Here is a 6,831-nt window from a genome sequence, read left to right on the forward strand (position 1 = left end):
AAAGAGGCCCCGGAAACACATTATACAACCAAGACGATGAATTATTAAGTATGATATACAAGATGAGGTGATAAAGGGCAATGAGCAAATGGAGGTGCAGGATTGTGGTGAAGAAGAGGTAAGACAAGGTTGGTCAAATAATGCGAGACAGACATGGCTGGTGTCCTGTGATGCTGGTGATGGCAGGCGTCAGATGAAGTGGGAGGGAGAAGTGCGTGGCTGCCGAGTCAATGTGGTGCTATTAAAGGAAGAGATGGGTGTGGCCCGTATCGCGGCTCCTGGAGTGTGCGGCAACTGCCGATTTGAGATAGGGAAGCAGGAGGATCATGGATTGTTCGGCAAGTGCCAAATAGTGCTTGGGTCGCACGAGGCTCCTGAAGAGGCTATCCATAGGGATGCAGGAGTGTCGCGGGCATGTACGGTGGGCATGGCCGTACCGTACGTAGCTGCTGCTCATGACGGGGGGAGGCGATGTCCCACGCGAGTCCTGCCAAAGGTGGACGTCGGAAATGAGGCATCACAAGGATACCTGCCGGGAAGATGAAGTTTCAGGAGTCGCGTTGAGACCTCTGCTGACGGAGACGCCTTAAAAGGGCGACTTGAGTCTGGAGTGACATCGCTAAAACCGGAGTGGTTCACTTGTTGCCTAGTTGTGAGTCAGCCGCCTGACTGGTTTGCTGCGGTGATACATGGGTATTTAAGAGGCTGTTAGGGAATTAAAGACGTCGAAGCCGAATAACGCAAGCTTCCTACCCTTCTCGATACTGGTGGACTTGAGGTTTAGTCTGTAAGAGCGGCGCTTATGGAAAGGGTCATCAATGATTACAGAGGCAGCTTTCGATCTGCTACCGCGGACATCGAGTGCAGGTGTTAGGGATTAATACTGAAGGTGCATATATGTAGGATGGGCCCCCAAACACATTCTTCCGAGGATTATTAGGCCAGATGAGGTCGCAGGCTGTCACCCAATCCAAAGCGACGTTATTTAAGGTGACCACTACATTTGTATATCGTCTAATAACAGCAGACGGGACAATGAACCATTAATAAAAGAAACTGAAAGAATGATAAGTAAATCTTTCACTAACAGTGAAGTGCTTCTGAAGAAGGTAGACACGAGATAGACTTTTTTTTATTTATGTTTAACGACATAGTCACCACTAGTCGCCAGCTCCTAAGGCAATGGGATTTTAAGCACTCAGGTTGACCGAGTTTAGACTTCTTATAAATTATTTGCTTTAAAAGTTTGCGTTTTTCAGATATTAAAAGTTTGCGTTTTTTAGATATTAAAAGTTCATACCTAAAAGACATATTTAATGATGTTTAAATGTGTTGAATCGTGGAAATTAGGTTTGAATTGAATTAGATTTTCATATATACAACTCATTTGTGTTGTTTAAACGAAAACTTCTTTCGCTAAACCACTGGATCATGAAATGGTCTGAGTCGTCTGTACTTGCCCTGGGACATTCTTCCCCTTGCCTGCCTCCCATTACCAAAACGACACGTCGCTCGTGCATCTCCTAATCTTCTCCACAGAGGCAGTAGTCCCACGGGAACCACCCCATACGGATGATAATACTTTGGCAAGGCTGCCATTCTTCAGGCCCTCGAGACAATTTTTTTTTATCATCATTGCCAACACTGTAATTTTCCACTTCTTCACTTCCAAGCAGTGAGATGAGGCCACCATGGCAGTGGTCTGGGCATGTGGGAGACACAAAGAACACATGGGTCATTCCTGCTGCAGGTACTCGCTAATATTAAAACCCACTTGCAAATAACATTTCAATGTTTGCAGGCAATTTTTTTCTCAGTTCACATTATTTTTAGATCTAACATTAAAGTTTTTAAGGTGCATTATTATCATTATTCGATTGGAAATATATCTGATTCTTTATATACGAGTAATGCATGTAGAGAACTTTTGATCGAATAATTTATAATTTTTTTGCGAAATAATATGTGCACCGTTCACTAGCGGGGTAATCATGAAGGCGGAGCCAGGTAAAACTTGCTCTGTATATATATATATATATTTTTTTTTTTTTTTTTTTTTTTTTTTATACTTTGTTGCTGTCTCCCGCGTTTGCGAGGTAGCGCAAGGAAACAGACGAAAGAAATGGCCCCCCCCCCCCCCCCCCATACACATGTACATACGTCCACACACGCAAATATACATACCTACACAGCTTTCCATGGTTTACCCCAGACGCTTCACATGCCTTGATTCAATCCACTGACAGCACGTCAACCCCTGTATACCACATCGCTCCAATTCACTCTATTCCTTGCCCTCCTTTCACCCTCCTGCATGTTCAGGCCCCGATCACACAAAATCTTTTTCACTCCATCTTTCCACCTCCAATTTGGTCTCCCTCTTCTCCTCGTTCCCTCCACCTCCGACACATATATCCTCTTGGTCAATCTTTCCTCACTCATTCTCTCCATGTGCCCAAACCATTTCAAAACACCCTCTTCTGCTCTCTCAACCACGCTCTTTTTATTTCCACACATCTCTCTTACCCTTACGTTACTCACTCGCTCAAACCACCTCACACCACACATTGTCCTCAAACATCTCATTTCCAGCACATCCATCCTCCTGCGCACATCTCTATCCACAGCCCACGCCTCGCAACCATACAACATTGTTGGAACCACTATTCCTTCAAACATACCCACTTTTGCTTTCCGAGATAATGTTCTCGACTTCCACACATTTTTCAAGGCTCCCAAAATTTTCGCCCCCTCCCCCACCCTATGATCCACTTCCGCTTCCATGGTTCCATCCGCTGACAGATCCACTCCCAGATATCTAAAACACTTCACTTCCTCCAGTTTTTCTCCATTCAAACTCACCTCCCAATTGACTTGACCCTCACCCCTACTGTACCTAATAACCTTGCTCTTATTCACATTTACTCTTAACTTTCTTCTTCCACACACTTTACCAAACTCAGTCACCAGCTTCTGCAGTTTCTCACATGAATCAGCCACCAGCGCTGTATCATCAGCGAACAACAACTGACTCACTTCCCAAGCTCTCTCATCCCCAACAGACTTCATACTTGCCCCTCTTTCCAGGACTCTTGCATTTACCTCCCTAACAACCCCATCCATAAACAAATTAAACAACCATGGAGACATCACACACCCCTGCCGCAAACCTACATTCACTGAGAACCAATCACTTTCCTCTCTTCCTACACGTACACATGCCTTACATCCTCGATAAAAACTTTCCACTGCTTCTAACAACTTGCCTCCCACACCATATATTCTTAATACCTTCCACAGAGCATCTCTATCAACTCTATCATATGCCTTCTCCAGATCCATAAATGCTACATACAAATCCATTTGCTTTTCTAAGTATTTCTCACATACATTCTTCAAAGCAAACACCTGATCCACACATCCTCTACCACTTCTGAAACCGCACTGCTCTTCCCCAATCTGATGCTCTGTACATGCCTTCACCCTCTCAATCAATACCCTCCCATATAATTTACCAGGAATACTCAACAAACTTATACCTCTGTAATTTGAGCACTCACTCTTATCCCCTTTGCCTTTGTACAATGGCACTATGCACGCATTCCGCCAATCCTCAGGCACCTCACCATGAGTCATACATACATTAAATAACCTTACCAACCAGTCAACAATACAGTCACCCCCCTTTTTAATAAATTCCACTGCAATACCATCCAAACCTGCTGCCTTGCCGGCTTTCATCTTCCGCAAAGCTTTTACTACCTCTTCTCTGTTTACCAAATCATTTTCCCTAACCCTCTCACTTTGCACACCACCTCGACCAAAACACCCTATATCTGCCACTCTGTCATCAGACACATTCAACAAACCTTCAAAATACTCATTCCATCTCCTTCTCACATCACCGCTACTTGTTATCACCTCCCCATTTACGCCCTTCACTGAAGTTCCCATTTGCTCCCTTGTCTTACGCACCCTATTTACCTCCTTCCAGAACATCTTTTTATTCTCCCTAAAATTTACTGATAGTCTCTCACCCCAACTCTCATATATATATATATACAGTAAATGTAGGTTTGCGGCAGGGGTGTGTGATATCTCCATGGTTGTTTAATTTGTTTATAGATGGGGTTGTTAGGGAGGTGAATGCAAGAGTTTTGGAAAGAGGGGCAAGAATGAAGTCTGTTGTGGATGAGAGAGCTTGGGAAGTGAGTCAGTTGTTGTTCGCTGATGGTACAACACTGGTGGCTGATTCATGTGAGAAACTGCAGAAGCTGGTGACTGAGTTTGGTAAAGTGTGTGAAAGAAGAAAGTTAAGAGTAAATGTAAATAAGAGCAAGGTTATTAGGTACAGTAGGGTTGAGGGTCAAGTCAATTGGGAGGTAAGTTTGAATGGAGAAAAACTGGAGGAAGTAAAGTGTTTTAGATATCTGGGAGTGGATCTGGCAGCCGATGGAACCATGGAAGCGTAAGTGAATCATAGGGTGGGGGAGGGGGCGAAAATCCTGGGAGCCTTGAAGAATGTGTGGAAGTCGAGAACATTATCTCGGAAAGCAAAAATGGGTATGTTTGAAGGAATAGTGGTTCCAACAATGTTGTATGGTTGCGAGGCGTTTGCTATGGATAGAGTTGTGCGCAGGAGGGTGGATGTGCTGGAAATGAGATGTTTGAGGACAATGTGTGGTGTGAGGTGGTTTGATCGAGTAAGTAATGTAAGGGTAAGAGAGATGTGTGGAAATAAAAAGAGCGTGGTTGAGAGAGCAGAAGAGGGTGTTTTGAAATGGTTTGGGCACATGGAGAGAATGAGTGAGGAAAGATTGACCAAGAGGATATATGTGTCGGAGGTGGAGGGAACGGGGAGAAGTGGGAGACCAAATTGGAGGTGGAAAGATGGAGTGAAAAAGATTTTGTGTGATCGGGGCCTGAACATGCAGGAGGGTGAAAGGCGGGCAAGGAATAGAGTGAATTGGATCGATGTGGTGTACCGGAGTTGACGTGCTGCCAGTGGATTGAATCAGGGCATGTGAAGCGTCTGGGGTAAACCATGGAAAGTTGTGTGGGGCCTGGATGTGGAAAGGGAGCGGTGGTTTCGGGCATTATTGCATGACAGCTAGAGACTGTGAACGAATGAGGCCTTTGTTGTCTTTTCCTAGAGCTACCCCGCACACATGAGGGGGGAGGGGGATGGTATTCCATGTGTGGTGGGGTGGCGATGGGAATGAGTAGGGGCAGACAGTGTGAATTGTGTGCGTGGGTATATATATATATATATATATATGTATGTGTCTGTGTGTGTATATGTATGTGTACATTGAGATGTATAGGTATGTATATTTGCGTGTGTGGACGTTTCCTTGCGCTACCTCGCAAACGCGGGAGACAGCGACAAAGCAAAATAATAATAATAATAATGACAATAATGATAATAATAATAATATAAATATATATATATATATATATATATATATATATATATATATATATATATATATATATATATATATATATATATATATATTGAGTGAACTTGGAAAGCTGTATGGGAAAGTGGTGTTTGAAAGGATGGTGGCATGTACAGAGCGTCAGACTGGGGAGCAGCAATGTGATTTCAGGTTTGGATCAAGTTTACTTTGAAGAATGTGAGAAATATTTAGAGAAACAAGGTTTTGTATGTGGCGCGTATGGGTCTAGAGAAAGCATATAGATAAGTAAATAAAGACGCTTTACGGAAGTTCTTACGAGTACATGGTGTGGGAGGAAAGTTACTGAAAGCAACGAGTTTTTAAAGAATTCAGAGAGTAAGGCGTGTGTGAGGGGTATGAAGAGAAGAGGAGTTGTTGCCGAGTCTTCTTCATGAGTGTGTGATATCCCCCTTATACAGGGGGATATCACACACTCATGACTTTCTATATATAGGTGGGGTGATGAGGGGGTAAAGGGATTTATAGAGGGGCTGGTCTTCAGCATTCTAGGGGTGTGAGGGGCTTGGGACCTGGGCCTGCTGCTGCTCTTTGCAAGGTGAATGTTTGAAATGAAATGTTTGAGATTGTGGCGTGAGGAGGGGTTGATCAGCTAAGGAATTACACTGTGATAGAGGGAGGTAGTAGTTAGCGGAGTAAGTTAGCGAGAGTTACGCTGAAATGGTCCTGACATATGAAGAGAATGAGCGAGGCGAGGCTGACAGACTTGTGTCAGTAGTAGAGGGAACAAGGAGAAGAGACTGAATCCGAGATGGAAAGATTGGAAGACGCTTTCAGTGTTCGGAGCCAGAACTTGCAGAGGGTGTAATGTGCGTGTAAGGCAACCAGTTTTATGACCAACAGAGAACAGTTTTTCAAAAAATGCAAAAAATATAGTATATGGAATTAAGCAAGAAGCTTGTGTGAAAAGACGTAATGAAATTCTTTTATAGCATAAGCGTGGTGAATGAATGGAATGTGAAGTATGTTAATGTGGGCAGGATACATGAGTATAAAAAGTTGTTGGATAAAGAAAGTTGTAGAGGTTTATATAAAGAAGGTTGTAGAAATGGGGTCCCACTGGTGTACGAATTTTTGCCAGCACTGTAAATAGATAATCACAAATTATATATATACCTTACCGACGAGGATTTTATGCATATGTTTATCATTCTCTTCAGTCACACTATTTTCATCGTGTGGTCAATTCATATTTCAAATAAAATGTTTTGTCTTGCTGCAGTTTTCATATCTAAATGTGGTTCGTCGTAACGTTACATAGGCGGCTATTTGTTGGCCTTGGTTTTTCATATTTCCGATGTCAGACAGACGATATTACCTTGTCTTCCCTACATTGGGCTCCTGATTTTTT

At 43.2% G+C, this 6,831-nt stretch overlaps 1 protein-coding gene across 3 annotated transcripts in view; it reads left to right on the forward strand.

Annotated features, from left to right (window-relative positions):
- The window catches only part of LOC139755542 (amino acid transporter heavy chain SLC3A2-like), a 123,169-nt gene that overhangs the window by 1,860 nt on the left and 114,478 nt on the right, over positions 1 to 6,831 (forward strand). The window lies entirely within an intron of this gene.

This window comes from Panulirus ornatus, chromosome 19 (genome assembly GCF_036320965.1).
Source record: "Panulirus ornatus isolate Po-2019 chromosome 19, ASM3632096v1, whole genome shotgun sequence".
Taxonomy (NCBI): Eukaryota; Metazoa; Arthropoda; class Malacostraca; order Decapoda; family Palinuridae; genus Panulirus; species Panulirus ornatus.